The sequence below is a fragment of the Macrobrachium rosenbergii genome, chromosome 3 (genome assembly GCF_040412425.1).
Source record: "Macrobrachium rosenbergii isolate ZJJX-2024 chromosome 3, ASM4041242v1, whole genome shotgun sequence".
Taxonomy (NCBI): domain Eukaryota; kingdom Metazoa; phylum Arthropoda; class Malacostraca; order Decapoda; family Palaemonidae; genus Macrobrachium; species Macrobrachium rosenbergii.
The window spans coordinates 88149880-88166576 of NC_089743.1; the positions used below are offsets into that span (position 1 = coordinate 88149880).

Genomic DNA, 16697 nt, shown 5'->3' on the forward strand with positions numbered 1-16697 from the left:
AACACCACCATAACATATCTCACTTGCAGTTCCATTAACTCTGTGTGCATTTCTATTCTTCAGCATTTTAATTTTGCCTCATGCATCCTTGGTAGTTATTCCCACGAGCATTCTTAGCTTTTTAGCATCACCTCCTATTCTTGGATCATTTATATCTGAGTCTCTACTGCTTTCCACATTCAACAGATCTTCAAAATACTTACTCGGTTGATCCTGGACAGCATTATCTGCAGACAGAATTTCTCCATTTGGATATTTTTTTCTAAAATCCATTTTATTTTCCCAATATCCTTCTCTTGCATTTGCTGTTCTGTAGAACACCTACTACATAAAGTACCTGCTCAGTTTTTATACGATGATTTCACTATTTGCTTTTTTTCCTCTCTGTTGCATTCCTTTTATGAATACTTAATCCAGCTTATTGTAGAACTGTACAAAATCCTCTTCGCTATCATGCACTTCTATCTCATAAGACTTTCTTCTAATCATTCAGTAAAATTCTAACTTCACCTTATCACTCACTGGTTTTACACTCTCTTCTTATCCTCCGATAACCACAGACACTCCCTGTTCGGTCTATAGCGACTACAGGAATGTAATCTGGTTTTCCCCAGTTTAATGCTCTTGGCCCATTACTTTTTATATATTATACACATACAATACGTGGTTTAGCACCGAAAACAAGCTCTTTGCTTATGCAAATGATGCTGCTCTTTGTACTGATCTCATTTCTTGAGTATAGACCTATGGTTGCTTATTCCCTTGATAGAGATTTTTTAAAAATTAGTGCACGAGGCCAATTATGGGGGATGGAGTTGAATCCTAACAGCACTCAAAATATGATCGTTAATAGGCAACATTCTTTATTGCAGTCACTATGGTCTGTCTCTTCTTCAACTGCTCAAAAATTATGTAAATTGGTTTTCTCAAGATTTTTGGAAACCTTTCTTTCTGGGGAAATGTTTTAATTCTTTCATTCTTCCATGTTTTGAATATTGTTCCCCCCCTGTTTGGTCATCACCAACTGACTATTTTTCATTGCTGGACGAAAACATGTAATATTTCAGATTTCTTATATCCTTTTTGATATTAATCCCTGGCATCGTCGTTCAGTTAGATCATTATGCAAATGGTATAATGCAGAATTATGAAATATCTTATATTTTATAATTCTGCACTCAGATATTCCCAGACTACGCCATCCACCAGACAGTACTCGTAAAACTGATTCTAAAAGGTTCAGTACAGCGCAGTTGAATCCTATAATTGAATTGTCGGAGCTACAGAAGTTCAATCATTCTTCCCTCCTTAATTTCTTTTTCTGAACTGGGCTACATTCTCTATTGGGCTTGTAGTACTATCCTTTTCCAAAGAGGATTGGTACTTGATTTGCAATAATAATAATAATAATAATAATAATAATAATAATAATAATAATAATAATAATAATAATAATAATAATAAAGTAAACCCATCCTTGAATTTTTCATATTCCTCATCAATCTTCCCAATGTGGTTCTTTTACACTATTCTATTTTCCTCCATGACTGGTCGGTACCGTTCTCGGCTAGCACTCTGCAGGGCCCGCGTTCGAATCTCCCGGCCAATGAAGAATTAGGGGAATTTATTTCTGGTGATAGAAATTCATTTCTCGGTATAACGTGGTTCGGATTCCACAATAAAGCTGTAGGTCCCGTTGCTAGGTAACCAATTGGTTCTTAGCCACGTAAAATAGGTCTAATCCTTCGGGCCAGCCCTAGGAGAGCTGTTAATCAGCTCAGTGGTCTGGTTAAACTAAGGTATACCTAACTTTTCCTCCATCCTTCCCCCTATGTTTATCAGAAGCATACATCTTAATTAAGTCGGTAACCGCGTTTTGAGACCCTCCTGTCAAACTAAAACTTCTGTCAGTTTCTACTTTTGCTTCAGTCATGCACTGCCTGAGCATGTTTCCGGTCAATCCTTTCCTCAGTATTATATACTCTTAGGAAACAAGTCCCTCACCTTCTAAATACGCTTCTAGAAGACTAACTGCATTCTCATTACTGCAAGGACTCCTAATATTCCATTGTACCATTCCATTCACAATCAGCTACTTTTGCATTTAAATCACGAAGCCCAATCAGTTTTTATTTCTCTCAAAAATCAACCACACACACACACACGCACACACACATATATATATGTGTGTACATATGTGTGTGTGCGTTCAATATATAAGCATAAGTGAAATTATTACAAGCAACCAAATGCAAACGAGTAACTTCTCTGTTGCACAATACTGGTAACCATGCAAATCGAAGCTGGCAAACCATGTTTGTTATGTTCCGCAGCACTCGTACGAATTGATTCAAATCTGTTTGTTTTCAGAACGTACTGACTGAGAGAGATTAACAGGTTATTGTTGCTTGCATCAGATCAAGATCAAGGATGTTGCGATCACGCAGACGCCACGAGGCAATAATGACTTGACAATTATTTGCTCTCACGCATAATCCTGCTTATCGTACATCTGACCTCATAGTAGACATTCTGCAGGTTCTCCCCGCCATCAAATAATTATAGCCAAATTTCAAGCTTTGTGGACAAATGTTTTGTTGCTGCAAAGGAAGGCACTTGTTCTCTGCCTTCCTGACTTCTAAGCGTCGTAAGCAAAATGACAGGAGTATGTTTTTTATTTTATATTTAGTTTTGCTGTTCATAAGAAGTTGGCTCCTTGTCTGCCCAGCCATCTTGAACGTCAAGAGACCGAAATAACAAGATGGCAACAGTTAACCTTTGCATTTCAGATCACGTTACTCAGGCTATTCATGCGCCTGAGGATTTGCACGGTCTTGCGATGAGAGCAAAAGGCTTGTGGTTTTTCAAATTCAGTCGCGAGGGGATCAGGAAGACAAAAGACGACTAGGGGATTATGCACCAGAAGCAGAGGTTCGTGCAACTGCTTCGTCTTGAGGAGAACAACAGGGGGAAAAAACTGAACATGAAGATGGAAGGAAGGAAAATTAATAAGAGAGGCAATAAAATTTCTGTTTCTGAGAAGGCTGATGAACTTAATTTTTCTTATAAAACACCAAATATTTCTAGAATACCAGTGGCATGAGTTTGGCAATATATGTTTAGACAAAGCACTGAAGGGCATTGCTGAAAGTGGGCAATATTTTGTACGGCGACTGTGGTATTCAGTTATTAGATTTCTAGGTATCCTTATTATTTTCAATATCCTATTATTCTTATGAAACAGTGAAATTATTACATCCAATGACGCATAACCTCACACACACACACATAAAGAGAGAGAGAGAGAGAGAGAGAGAGTATCGTTTACATTACTGCCTTTCCAATTCCTTCGAACACTCGCACCCATAATACTGAGGGCCGGCTGTCCCGCAATTATGCAATTATGTACTAGGGACTGTGACATTGTGTCACATCAGTTATATAAAGGCTCTGATGTGTGCAAAACGAGCAGCTCGCACTAACTCATGGGGCTCAAGCACTAAGGCCGAATTTTTGGGGAATGCCTTTAAAACCGAAGCTTACGGTTGATGGCTAGACAGGACATCATTCAAAGGACGAGGGGAAACCATCACCTTTGCTCAACTTCATGCAATAAAACGCTGTGTGTATTAATAAACATGATCTTAATTTCAATAAACTCCGTGTTTTGTTTTGCCGTCCTCCAGCCCAGAAAATCATATCTCCTCACCGACCCTGCAATGCGAATGCAGAATGAAGGTGATTCTCGAGCTACAGGACGGTGAGTGACGTTCGTTGGGTCTTTGCTTGCCATCTTGACCCTCTCTTATATTACCGTCATTCTTTACTATAAGGTTACGTAAAATGAGCTGTACCTGACAGACAAAAGGCCCCGACACGTTGCTAACAACAGAAGAGAAAATTAGCTAGTAATTTCTATAGTACAAAATGTCAACTTTAAAAAACAACAATGAAAACTCCATAAACTCGCCGAAAGAAACTATTTGCCTCAGAATTCGTCTCACTTATTGAATTTTGTTTATTAGTGACAAGGAAAACAAATAATGAAATTATAACAGGGCAGCCATCGACTGATAAATCAGTTCTCTCTACATGATTAAAATATGAACTGAACTTAATCTTACAAGTTTGGAAAACATCGTCTTCGTTAAGGGCTTTAGCGCAGTAGGAACCGAGAGATAACAAATGGTAATGTTGTCAGCCAGACAATGTTTCACGAACTTGGGATTAAGAAACGACACCCACCTTGGTAGACGATTAGCCAATGTATCACGAACTTGGGACGATTAGCTAATGTTTCAAGAACTTGGGATTAAGACACGGCACCTACCTCGGTAGACGTTTAACGGCGTACAGTACTCCATGCTTTGGACGAGGCAAGGGTTCGTGGACCAGATTAAGCGGTAAACGGATGTGCACCCACACGAATGCTGAAATGAAATCATATCTGTCACGAGAGTTCCATTGCAGTATTGACTGACTGCAAAATAGAGCGAAAAGGAAATCGTAGACAAAAGTCAGTTATGGCTAGCGAGAGTGAGCGAAGCTTCGCATGTGATACAAAAGTAGATCAGGTCATGCATCGAATGTATATCTGTGTCTGAGCTTATATTATAAAGCTGAGTAGCCTATATTTGTTACGAAAAAATACTGGAGTATCGCTTGCTTGAATTGTTTGAATAATGGAATGCAGCAATGTTAGTAACAGACCATGTTTAGGTGCGGGTATAGGGAAGCATTAAAATATTTTCGATAATAGAAAAATAAAAGGAATATAGTGATTTACAATCTTGCTTATTAAATTGTCTAAACGGTGTGTGTCAGACCATTACCATTATAAATCCTTTACCATTACTATCATAGTTCCTTTACGGTCCGCTGTAGAACTGTGAGCCCGTGCCACTAATAGCTGCTGGCTTAATCTTAACTGACTAATGAATTCCACATCTTTATGCAGTAGTACTAGTAGTAGTAGGGATACGCCTTTGTTACAGAAAGGCGTGCTTGAAATCAATATGACAAAGCCTTTCGTTTCTAAAGAACATAAAACTTTCCGTCACCGTAGTACGGAGGGTAGAATGGTCCAAGGCGCCAGACTCAAGGTAAATTACTTCCTTCCCGAAAGAAGGGCATAAACCGGGTATTCTGGCCCTACCCGAGGATGTGGGTAAATACCTTGGGTACATATCCGAATTTTAAGCATAGAGCAGGTACTTCCAAACGATGATTGCCCATAGATTTTTAAACTTGAATGGCGAAAAGAGTTCAGGGTCCAGAACTTTCCTCGTCAGCACATCCGTCATTCACGGCAGCGTATGGCTGGTGACTAAGCGTGTGGGTGTGTGTGTGTGTGTGTGTGTGTGTATGTGTGTGTGTGTGTATGTGTGTGTGTGCGTGTGTGCTGCCGGTTCTTTTGTCCTTGGATCAATAATAGGGCTATGGGGACGTAGAGAACAGAGTTTAAGTTGGAGCATTGTTAATCGCACTTATTAATGAGCTTCGTTTCGGATCATTTCTAAGTTAATTCTCCGCTTCAAAGAGAGACATAAACATATTCTTCGTACAGAGGTCATCCAGTTCATTGCCAAGAAATATAAAAATGTTTCCCTCTCTAATCCATTTTCTGTGCAACTCTGAATGCAAATTCCTCCTCACGGCAGTGAGATATATTGCATTAATAATAATAATAATAATAATAATAATAATAATAATAATAATAATAATAAAATACACTTTACTTAATTTCAAGATCATATACAAATACAGATTTCAGACACAACAAAACACATTAACAAAACAAACAATTTAAAAGCTACACCAATAACAGTAATTATTCTTATATAAAAATAATGTACGTGAAAACAATGATTTAGCTGACATTAACATATTCTTTCTAAATTTAAGGCTATTTATTTTTACCAGGAAATCCAATAATATTGTTTGATATATCTTAGAAAGAACATTGTCGACTGAAAATGCAGAATGTTGTCATATATATTCGTTGTTTTTGCGACTAGATTTCCAAATTTCTGCGATGGTCAATATTTTACGACGGCAAATACCCAAGTTCTATTTTGCTTGCGGCTGTTGGCTGTGTGCTTCACAAACAAGTGGAAACGTCGAAATACGGACAAATAGGATCGGGGAGAGAGAGAGAGAGAGAGAGGGTATGCAGTCTCAATCATTGGCGGTCCATTTTTAGCTAGCAACTTGACATTTTGAATTTTTAAATCCTTTTATTTAAATACAAACATTGTTCTGACAAATAGGATCATCAGGGCGCAAAGTCTGCTGCTGTGTAAGCTACTCAATTTAAATTCGCTTCTCTAGAGCTGGGTGATAATATATTTCGTCAGTATGTTTTAGGCCGTGTCACTATGCGTCGTCGCTGCTGCGGCGAAACCGTATGCGGCACCTCCGCATCACCTGCATCCTGTCACACATAAGCGGCGAAGTCGCTCAGTCCTATCTAACAGCTAGCATAGATGGGTTAACTATCATGTTGTCCAAATTGAATGTTATTTGTGCATTAGAAGCAGGGCTTACTGAGAAAGAGCCAACTCGTCGTAAACCACTGATTCACCCATCTAATGCAGAACAAGAAACGTTTCATGAGAATATACGAAATATGATGAAAGGTTTTTGGTATTACCGAATATCTAAAGCTTCTTTTGATGAACTGCTGGAAGTGCTGAGGCCTCATATCTCGAAGCAAAATAAAAGTTTCGAAGATCAATATCTCCAAGAAGATTAACCAATTAAAATACAAGTTTCGAAGATCAATATCTCCAGAAGAAAGATTAACAATTAAAATATAAAGTTTCGAAGATCAATATCTCCAGAAGAAAGATTAACAATTACACTAAGATTGAGTAAAAAAAATAAATATTATTACATGATTTATTCAGACTGGAAAAAATGGTAATGTAATACAGTAACTACAATATATTATAATAAATTCAAATCCAAATAGAAAGATTCAAATGTGAAAATAAAAATATTCTTGAATTCCTGAAAAAAGTATTTCATAAGCAGAAGCAGAGTAGATGTTTAGTAAGGAGATTGAGGAGACACTGCGTCAATCATTTAAAGATCCTGTGAAGACGTGGATTGGGTATCTATGGTGCCATGATGGACAGGAGTTGGTGATTGCAGAGGATCCTTGTGTGCAGGAGATGCTGCTTCCACAGGAGATGGTGCCTGCGTTGGCTGAGATGGTGCCTGCATGTGGCTGGTGCCTGCATATGGGCTGGTGCTTGCATGAGCTGGTCCCTGCATGTGAGCTGGTCCCTGCATTTGAGCTGGTGCCTGCATTTTGATGAAATGATGCCTGCATAATTATGGAAGTGGTCCCTGTATGTAATGGTGCTTGCATATCAGTGCTTGACATAGAAGCAGGATACCTTTGAAAATGATAAGAGGGGATTCGTATGGACTGATGAGATGAAAGATAGGTGCCAGGGTAATTGACCCAGCTGTAAGTTCTGTGATTTTTTTCGTGGATGCTGAAAAAATTGAAAGAGTCAGCAGTCTGGAACCCTATTTCTCATCATCATTAAGTTGCTTGTAATCAGGAAGAATGGATATTAAAAATGATTTGTCTGGATCTTCTTCTTTCTGTCTTTAACTTATCACAATATCTTATCACCCCTTTCCCAAAGTGATGGCCTTACTTTGCATTGAATGAATAAATCAACGTCAAACATCTTTGTAAAAACAAGTGGTTCAGTGGAGCGCCGGGAAGCGGCGGCGTAGCCGTCTGGTGTGACCACGTGCGCCAGAACTGAGTGTGTTTTCCCCATGGAAACGGGACGGATGCGGCGTTGCGGCGGTCGGCGCTGCCGCAGCATGCTGCGGCACGGTACGGCTTGAAACGGCGGCGCCACACTGAGTGTGACACCTCTCATTGGTTTGTGTAATATCACCGTGTGCGACACCGCATGCGGTTTCGCCGTAGCGGCGACGCCGCATAGTGTGACACCGGCCTTAGAAGTGCAGGGAGAGAGAGAGAGAGAGAGAGAGAGAGAGAGAGAGAGGATATGAAACAGCTTTTTCTCTTTATCTCTGATAGACCATTGCTAACATCCTCCCAGTTTCAAATGTAAGTATTTTCCCTTTTATCTACTATCATTCTTTTTAGAATGTTAAAGGTGACATACTGAAGACGAACCTTCTTCATGGGCCACTGGCTTAAAATTCAAGCTTCCCAAGGATATGATGTTCACTTGAAGGATATTACAGAAGATTATAGAAAATACAGAAAGAAGTACATAGGCACGAAGTGGATTGCTTTACGGTAGTAATGCATCGCATCTTGAACTTGAACTTTTGAGGTTCTAAGGGCGCAACATCCTCAGGGTGATTGATCCACAGTCCATCGGTGTGAGGAACAAGAGACCTCTGGAACTGACAAGTCCTGCTGGTCTTTGCATTTAGTAGAGTATCTTTATAACAATACTAGCGAGAGGCACGCGCCATGCTGCTCGTGCAGGTGGGCAGTTGAAGACTCCCTGTTTAAACGCGGCTGGCAGTTATGAACTGGGCCCTTCTTAATAGGACTTCTCTTCGGGTGTTTCACAGACCCCATACAAATCAGCGTTGCAACACCTATGGTCATCATCGCCATTAATAAATAATGTGGCCTCAAGGGAATAAAAAACATAAAATTTCCAAGAAATTGATAAAATGGTAAAAATAAATTGACGATACGTTGTAAAATTTTCAAGAAAACCAGCTTCCTCCGCGAACTTCAAAATATCCTGTCTGATATCCCAGGAAAGACGATAATTACCCTCTTCATCGATGAACTCTGAGAAGAAACGATTTCTCATGTTCCCAAGGTTGGGGCACTGAGCCAGCGCAAAGTGGTACACAGAGACTGATGGCAATGATACGAAATACACTTTTCCCTGAATGAATTCTTAGCATAGGAGAACTTTGAGAGAGAGAGAGAGAGAGAGAGAGAGAGAGAGAGAGAGAGGAGTGTTCATCAGTATCTCCTAGGACCAGTAGTGGGTCAGACGAGAACATAATTTAGAAGGCGTTATTACTCAAGCCCCGGCCCCCGAGTAAGATGACACTTGCAATACTCTGAAGTGTATCCAACTATTTCTCTGCGGTTAAAAATAAGACCCGTGGGCGTAAATACTGAGAGAATATAAAGGCGTGGAAACGGCATGTTGTTTTCGTCATTTTCATATACATAATTTTGTAAATTACAACGAACTCCGAACATTTACTGGTACATAGACCTCTTTTAATAAGAAAGCCTTTAAGTTGTTGTTCATAACAATGCGACTTCTAGCTATCAAAAAATAAAAACTGAGCTAGTGGGTAGGCAAGTAAGATTGCATGTCGGCAGTTTTCCAAGCTGGTAAATCTGACGCTTGATACCGCCAGGGAACCAGCGCGGACCCTCACGACAGCGTCTGCATCTAGGTCTAGAGATTACATATACTCTCCAGACTTTGGTCTGCATGAAACACGAAATATCAGAGAATGCGATCATCTATGGTTAGTGTGCTTTAACACAACGATACTGTATCCTGTTTATCTAATTCCATTGCCTATGGTCTCATTAGTTATCTCAATCCCAGATGGGTATCTCTATCCCAGATAAGTATCCTTGTCCCTGATAGTCCCATCCCAGACGGGTATCTACCGGCTATCCCAGATGGACATTCTAATTCAGGATGTACAAATGCCACTCCCAGATTGTCATCCCAGTTCCATATGGGTAGCCCTATGCCCGTTACTCTTGCCTAAATGGATTGGTATGCATATCCCAGCTGGATATCCCCATTCCAAATTTTAAGCACACTAGAGTTTCACAAGATCAGCCGTCATTAATTCTGGCTACGTTCGTCGTCTGCCCTATAAAAGACATGTTTCGTTAGCCTACGAAGGCTGAATATTGAGTAAAGAGTTTATGTGCAATCCAAATTAACTTTTTTTGTTTTGTGTTCTAATTCAGTTACTTTGGTGAGTGTTATTTTTACACTTTTTTTTTTTTTAAACTGCGTCATTAGTGCATGACGGTTCAAATTCGACATCTAACTGAAGAAATTGATCAGGCCCTTTTCCCGATAAAATAATTTGTTTCTTTGTAGACCTAAGGAGTGACTTTGGTACATGACAGTTAATCCACTTTGGGAAGTCGTTGCTAGCAGCCAGCCCTCACCCCCAAAGAATTGTTTAAAACGGGAATTGTTATCGGAATCTGGAGACAAGACAACAAAGGCGAAAGACATGGTCAATATATTTGGGATGAGGCTGCTAGCCAGCTGCCAGACAACCAATCGGCTCATTACCATGTACATAATTCTCACTGGTTATGTCATCAGAGACGATGTATTTTCTTTTGTTAAAAGGGATATATATATGTATATATATATACCTGGTGGGCTTTTGATGAGAGTACGCGTAGGCACGTACTGTATGACTCCTTCTATGCGGACTCGAATTTAGACGTACGAAAAGCTTGGAGAGATTGTTACATGCAAACTACGGTGTTGCCTGACATGCAGTCTTCACGAACACAGAAACCCACGCACGTGAATGCAACACAATCACGAAAAGAGCTACACCTAAGAAGACTAATTGCAACATAACAGCGAGGTGCACTACCCAAGGTAATCCCATCTAATTTGACCGATACCTCATGAAGCAGGCATACAACGTTCTCTTCTTACACAACGTCTTGACCTTGAAATATTCCAAGTGTTCGATCAATATTGGGATCACTTCGGCTGGGGATATCTGTATTATGGGTGGTGCAGTGAGGGGGAGGGGGGGGGGTGTTACACCTAACCCTCTCCACACCGGGAGCCGCATTCCCTGGAGCCTTGACACTGCTCTCGACTGACGGGTTAGTTTGGACTTTGTTCTCGATCTAAAGTTATTTTAAGTATGACACTGTAATAGCGTTACAGTTAACTGACAGCATCGTCAATGAAGTATACTCTAAACTCTAGTGTATAAGCTCTCTCTCTCTCTCTCTCTCTCTCTCTCTCTCTCTCTCTCTCTCTCTCTCTCGGTCATTTCATCACAATAAATATCAAACTTATTTTACATTTATTGTAGATGTCGTCCCTTGGATCAATTCGCTGTCGACTTCCCATTTGATGTAAAGTATGTCTTCAAAATCTGTTGCCACCATGATTTTAAAACTACGGGTAAAATCCTGTTGTTATCAACAAACAGGCCTAACCAAGTTCACAGGGGCTGAACGAAACCATTAAGGAAATCTTTACATATATTGATATATATATATATATATATATATATATATATATATATATATATATATATATATATGTATTTATATATATATACAGTATATACTAGCTAACCAACCCGGCGTTACCCGGGATAGCCCTGAATGAAAACCGATAAACTTTCTTTCTCTCTCTCTCTCTCTCTCTCACTCACTTTTTCCCTCTTTCTCCTCCCTAACACCCCCTCTACTCTCTCTCTCACTTCCTCTCCCTCTCACTCTCTCACATCCTCTCCCCCTCACTCTTTCTTTCTCTCACTCATTCTCTCTCTCTCTCTCTCTCTCTCTCTCTCTCTCTCTCTCTGTCACCCCCTTCCCAACCCTCAACCCCTCTGGTGCCCTTTAGTGCTAGTCATGTCCTACGCCCACAGTGCTGATTTCTAAATTTGGTTGAAATTGCTCAATGCGTTTCAGAGTTATGCTAGCACATACACACACATACATACATACATAAATACATCCGTTTTTATATATAGATATATATGTATTTATATACGTATATATGTATATGTATATGTATATATGTATATATTTATATATATATATATATATATATATATATATATATATATATATATATATATATATATATATATATATATATATATATATATATATATATATATATTGGCATAGTCTCTCCTGTTAAAAGACAGCACTGTTCTAGTCTTATGGATCTCTTCTTATTCACAGAGCTGTAATTCTGAAGAAAAAGATTGTTGTAATGCTGTTCCATTTCATTCTATTCTGCCGACCACTGTTTCAACCATTACCTCATGGGGATTATTAGGGCTACAACAGAATCGCAAACGCAACTACTCTCCAATATATACTGAGTACGGTACAAAAAAAAATTAAAGATGAAAACAAGAACCGAAGTAAAATTACAATCAACGAAGAAATTTCACAGATCAGATGATTCTCCTTGAAGCTTCACAAGACCACCTCTCCCTGGGTTTTTGCAAAGGAACTTCCTTCTGCTTGACCGGAAAAACAGTCTAAGATATATGAATATTCATAGTATATATGCTGCTGCAAGGCGATGTGCATTGCTTCCGAGACAACAAGACGCCAATAGCCATCCCCATTTAGAGGAGTTCCTTGTCGTGCACACCCACAAAATTCTGGTAGATGTCCCCATTCTTACGAAGAGTTTGAAATCTCGTACTTACGGTTGTCATTGTAGGCCTACTGTTGACGCTTGCATGCCTCTCACGAGCACTTCAGTGTTACTCCGTTGGTGATGATTCTCTGAAGGGCATCTGCTTCCTAGGATTTCTTTGTGGAATGTGTTCCAACAGTAACAACATCTCAGTACGATTGTAACTTTGTTTAATAGAGTAGCAATTAATGTCAGCAATACAAGCATTTAAAGTTTTGTCATTAATCTTGTTTACTGAAACACTGGCCTCCTTGCAACTTATCAGACAGGACCAGCAAGCTCTCACACCTCTGTCACAGAAGAATTTGATCTTCGGTCTAGCAGCTTACACCACTCATTCCTGAAATGCATTATTTCTGAGTAATCTTTTCAACATATCGTTTGTCCCCGATTCCTTAAAATATTCATTGTACTTGAAATGTGTAACACTTTGAAAACTGCAGTCAAGTCTTCTTTTTACATGAAACATTTCTCAGCAACTAAGTATGGACTTTCTGATTGATAGAGTACAATCATAATTCACAAAGTTATTTGTCCTAAGATCATCAGAGTTATTCAACACTGTGGTCTGGATCACTTGGAACATTACATGCTGATGGCATGTACAAACCCAGTGGTCTCATTTTTTTGTCCCTAGAACTGACGTTTCATGAGAGTTTTGTAACTTGCTACAGTCAGGATGGCCGAGTGGTCTAAGGCGCCAGACTCAAGATTAGACTCTTCCCCTCAGGTAGAGGGGTGATGAGGCGTGTGGGCTTTCTGGTCCTCTCTGAGGGCGTGGGTTCGAATCCCACTCCTGACAACGTCTTTTCCAAACATACTGGAAAATATTTAGATTATATATGACAGAGCTTGCAAACATAGGGAAGAAGATGGATGCCCATGGAAGTCAGATTAGATTGGCTACTGTACAAACTGCGTATGTTGCATTCTAGAGAAAGAATTATTTATATGGAAAAGTATCGTATTAGACCCCAGCCATTATTTTTTCGTCTTCGACTCTCTTTGTTCATAGGTCTTTAATGAGAGGAATGATAAAATCAAGTGAAACACTGACCTTACTTTTAGAAAAAGACCCATTGTAATATCTTCACAAAATCTTACTTTATGATTTTCCTTAGTGCAACTCAGTTCCTTAAAATTCTGATTGTGGCACTATGTAATTTTGTCTTCCTAACGAACTTTATTTTTCTGGAGGAAAATTTGCAAAATCTGATGGGTGAACGATTTAAGGCGCCAGACTCAGTTTCACTCTCTCTCTCTCTCTCCGGCAGAGAGGTGGTGAGGAGTGTGAACTTTTTGGTTGTCTCTCAGGGAATTCTACTCCTCCTGGCAAGTAGTTTTTAAGAGACATGACTCGTAAAAGTAAAACGAAACCTTATAGTGGACGGCAAATCATATTAACTATTGCTGAAGGATAGAAAAAATGCATAAGCATGTCACTAGGTGAAATTTAACGGAATGACACAGGTTTGTAAAACTTGTCAACTAATGTTTTTTACTTTTATACAGAGCAAGGAATGAAACATTTGTTTGACATTAGTCGCAATTATAATATTTATTTGTAAATTGGTTGTGGATCGTCATTTGGAAGCATCAACCCCCATGATGCCGTCCACAGAATGACGACCGTTAATTCCTTTAGCTCAACCAAGTGTATCAATGAACTTATTCCATAGTATTCATTAAGAACAGTTCATTTCTTTGTGGGACACGAACATGGCCTCTGCTAACATTATCACTGTAACATGTAAACAAAGAAACGAAAGAAGCAAAAACGGCAAGTAATGGTGCTCCTCATTTTGCCCATCAAAGAGCACCGTGAAATAGTCTAAAGAGCAAGTGTTCAGTTCATTGCGATGACACAGAAGTTATCAAAATATCTCTTTTGCCTAATCTTCACGTAATCTGTTTCCCAGAACATGGGGAATGATATGGCTTTTAATTACGAAGTTAGTTACTGCTTGTGAGCCAGACTTAATAATGGTTCTCACACAATCATTGTTTTAGGCGTAGGCGTTGACAGTTACAGATGAATCCGATTACAAGAGAGTCAAGAGAGGCAAACTAGAAATTACAATTTCAAACAAACTGGCAAAGCTCAGGCTTTTTCATTTCAATTTAAAATTCATAAATGTTAATGGAGGTCATGGTCATTTAGAGTTTAAACTAAGTAGCCAGTAAATCACTTAACGATCTATATTACCTCTATAGTTATCGGTCTTCTTGTTAGTTAACTGCTGTAGAAATTAATTTCCTTTAATTATGCTAGATTTTTGCCTAATATCTTATTTAAGAAATTCTGGCACTGGTTCATTTCTTAGATTGAGTTTAGGTAAGCCTGGGCATATTCCCGCTTTATTCAGCTAACGACAACAGTAATTCTTAGGACGTTAGTTTTGCCAAGACATTACCAACAGTCATCAACGCTACAAGTTATGCTTGAGCTGCTTATACACGTCTGTACACAGCCATCATGGCACATCAAGCACGAATTAGACTCAATACTTGTACGAATCAATGTAGCCTGACATCGCCTCGTTGACAGTGTTGTTACAGGAAGGTGAAAGCATTCCTCTCCCTGAAGTCATCGATCCCGACAGTCGGAACTGCCATATTGTGGAAGTGTTGCTGCGTTGCAAGGTACTAACCGATAACTTTACCGTCACGTGATATCTGTCAAAAGAAGCTCACATTGAGTTATGCTATTACATGCTTCTGGACTACATATACATTATATATATATATATATATATATATATATATATATATATATATATATATATATATATGCATATATATATATATATATATATATATATATATATATATATATATATATATATATATATACATATATACATATATACATATATATATATATATATATATATATATATATATATATATATATATATATATATATATATATATATGACAGACGTTGAGATAACCTTGATAGGTGTGACTTGAAAATTTTGGATTAGTTTTCATGAAATTACAAGGTAATATGAGCAAGCACTAATCTGTTTCGATATGTCAACAAATTACCAACAAATTTTCACATGAAAAGTAAATGCATTCTATTTGCTGCATGATGTTGCATTAAGATGTTATTACTTTCTAATGAAAGATATACATACAGTATATATATATATATATATATATATATATATATATAAATGTATATATATATATATATATATATATATATATATATATATATATATATATATAATATATATATATATATATATTAATATTAATTTCCTTGGCTGCCTTTTCTGTGTGTGTCCCTTCCTCCCCCTACCCCCTCATCTCCTTCCCCTCCCTTCTTCCTCCCCCTTCTCCCTTCCTCCTCCCCCTCCTTCTTTCCATCCTCTTCCCTCCCTCCCCCTTCCATATTCCTTTTCATGTTTTATGATGAAATAAAATGTGTTGAGACTGAATATTATTAAAAAAATTAGTTGTAAATTTTTTAATGACAGTAATGTACAGGTTTTTCAAATCACAATATAACTTGCTTGACCTTTAGAATTCATGAAGTGTTTAATCAACCTTATGTGGTAACTATGAACCCTCTGCATTATGAGGATCACAGTAGTCTTTAAGATTTAAGAAGACGTTATAATCCAATGGGCGTTTCTCTGGGAGGTGGAAGGAATTATTCCAATGACAGATAATGGATTTCTTCCCTGAAGGGAAGCAGATCTGACAGGAATCTATTTAGGAGCTGAAGGACGGCTTCTAGGATCTGGAATCTTTAAGATTTAAAAAAGACGTTATGATCCAATGGGCATTCTCCAGGAGGTGGAAGGAATTATTATTCAAAGACAGATAATGAATTTCTTCCTGAAGGAAGCAGATCTGACAAGGAATCTATTTAGGAGCTGAGGACAGCTTCTAGGATCCTGGAATCTTTAAGATTTGAAGACGTTATAATCCAATGGGCATTTCTCCAGGAAGTGGAAGGAATGTTCCAAAGACAGATAATGAATTTCTTCCCTGAAGGGAAGCAGATCTGACAGGAATCTATTTAGGAGCTGAGGACGGCTTCACAGGATCCTGGAATCTTTAAGATTTAAGAAGACGTTATAATCCAATGGGCATTTCTCCAGGAGGTGGAAGGAATTATTCCAAAGACAGATAATGAATTTCTTCCCTGAAGGGAAGCAGATCTGACAGGAATCTATTTAGGAGCTGAGGACGGCTTCACAGGATCCTGGAATCTTTAAGATTTAAGAGAATAATCCAATGTTA

The 16697-nt window shown here is 38.5% G+C and overlaps 1 non-coding gene across 1 annotated transcript; it reads left to right on the top strand.

Moving 5' to 3' along the window:
* Positions 1-13110: 13110 nt before the first annotated feature.
* Positions 13111-13239, top strand: TRNAL-CAA (transfer RNA leucine (anticodon CAA)). Its single transcript has 2 exons — positions 13111-13148; positions 13195-13239. It is a non-coding gene; the product is annotated as a tRNA-Leu (tRNA).
* Positions 13240-16697: the final 3458 nt, after the last annotated feature.